Source organism: Aotus nancymaae, unplaced genomic scaffold (genome assembly GCF_030222135.1).
Source record: "Aotus nancymaae isolate 86718 unplaced genomic scaffold, 86718_ANA_hifiasm-v0.15.2.pri h1tg000088l, whole genome shotgun sequence".
Taxonomy (NCBI): Eukaryota; Metazoa; Chordata; class Mammalia; order Primates; family Aotidae; genus Aotus; species Aotus nancymaae.
In genome coordinates, this window is record NW_026988503.1 from 18,141,082 (window position 1) to 18,143,374 (window position 2,293).

Below are 2,293 nucleotides of genomic sequence, written 5' to 3' on the forward strand. Positions count from 1 at the left end.
AGGCATCTGTATTTGATAAACATCTGTGAAAAGTAATGTATGTGCTCAATTCTATGCTGATCTCTAGGTCTAGAATAATAAAACAATGTCCCTGCATTCAATAATCTTGAAGGACTGTCAAAAACCAAGGGCCATGTGGCCACTCTTGCTTAAGGTCATATGGCAGAGCAGGGCACAGAGGAAGTAGTCAGGTCTTTTGATTTCAGATATTCTTGTGGTCTCATATGAGCTAAATGATCTCATCTATTTTGTTAACCTCAAAACTATTTTGTTAACATTTACTTCCCACTTGAGCCAACACTAATGTCCTAAAGTGAGGGAAAAATTTGCAGATAATCTAGGTTAAAATATGCTTGGGACTATTCTGAAGGGGACATGATCATAGGACAAACTTCCCTTATTCTTCTAGCTGATGCAGGCTCAAGCCCAGGGCTGTTAGATGAACTCAAGTCCCAAGCACAGATACTAGAGAGACTTAATACTTCTTATAATGAAATGTACTCATTAGGAATTACAAATGATTTTTTCAGTGACAATGTTTATCACATATTATTCCTTTTCCTTCTGCCACTTTTATAAGAAGCTGATCACACTTTGCAGGGAGGTACTATGTCTTGTTTTATCATGTGCTCCTTACCCCATACTAAATGCCCAATATGTCTGTGTTGACTTGAATAAAACCAACTTACGTTATAACTGAATTTAAAAAATGTGATCCATGTTGAATATTGGCAATATAAATCTAAGTGTGGAAGTGAAACCATTTCATCTTGAATATTGCAATGACTTATTTCAGTTCTTCGCGGACAGAGACTATGTCCTCTTCACCTTTGCATTTTCAGTGGCTAAAATACTACTGAGTGCATCAAGGGCACGCACTTAATGCTTGCTGAACTAAGTTAAATAGAGTTGCATTTTCTTTGCTAGTCTATATCAAATCATTAGTACCTGGGCAGGCTTCTACTTCATGCAAACTATTAGCAAATCTATACTGTCTAGTTTCCTATTTTTAGAAAAAAGCAAACAAATTGACTGTGAAGTAATTTTCTCAGTTTTTCCCCATCTAACCTATCAGATAACCTCTGGATGTGCCTCGTTCTCAGCATCAGCACAAATCTTATCTTGCTATCATTCTTGGAGTGTTTTAAATTATTTATTTTAAGGGAGTGAAATGTTTACATTAATAAAATTATTTTTTGGAAATCAAGGAGGCTGTCACTTATAGAACAAGTAGGTAACCCCTCAGACACAAACATAAAAATCTCTCAGGCTGAACTTAGCTGAAAGCCCTGTCGATGAGCTTCAAGGGAATTTGAAACTTGGCATAATAAAATCATACCCCTGAGTTTTTCAGGAATGATTGCTGCACTGTAATATGTATTGTACTTAGGTACTTAGATTAAAGATATATTTTTATTTTTATTTTGTTATCAATTATGCATCCAGAAGAGAAATTTTATTACTAATGGAACCATTGAAATAGATAGGTAAAGGAGTGGATGGATCACTGTATTTCTTGTCAGGTTCTATATTAGGCTTCCCAAGGCCCATTTGAGTATTTGTCTACTATTGTTACTGTTGTGGAGTAGTGCACCTGAGGGAAATCTGTAAGGGGGAATGAATAGGCCTGAATTCTATATCTGATTCTGCCTTTTCTTGCTGTATATTTATAGACAAGTAACTTTATACCAGTACCTGGTTCATTCCACAATAGGGAAATGCCTCATTTAGATTTTCATACCTAAAACATTACCTTATTTTAAAGTAAACACTATTAGTTTTTTTTTTTTTAACAGAGGCATAATTTTATCTTCATGTATGTTACTGGGCTGGACATATCGTTGAGAAAATAGAGGTACTTTTTACTCAAGGCTTAAGAGCTGTGAAATGGTAGAACTGGGATTAATAATTGGCTTTGAAACATTTGTGGTCAAGGTACTTTTCTCTTGCTTTGTAATTGAGCAACTTGAGATTTATGAGTGCATGAGATGCTTAACTTCTGGAAGAACTCAAGATCTGATTTCAGAAGAAATGATTTCAAAACATTTCAACTCTTGAAAAAGCAAATGAAGAACTAGGGTAGTGGTTCTCAAAGTGTGATCTCCAGAAGAACAGCATCAGCATTACCTGACAACTGGCAATTGGCAAGAAATTACCTGACAACTGGCAAGAACTGATGTTCTCTGTTACCACGCAAGACCCACTGCACCAGAAACTCTGGGGTTAAGGCCCAGCAAACTGATTTAACAAGCCCTCCTGTTCTCTAGGTGATTCTGATGCCTGCTCAAATTTT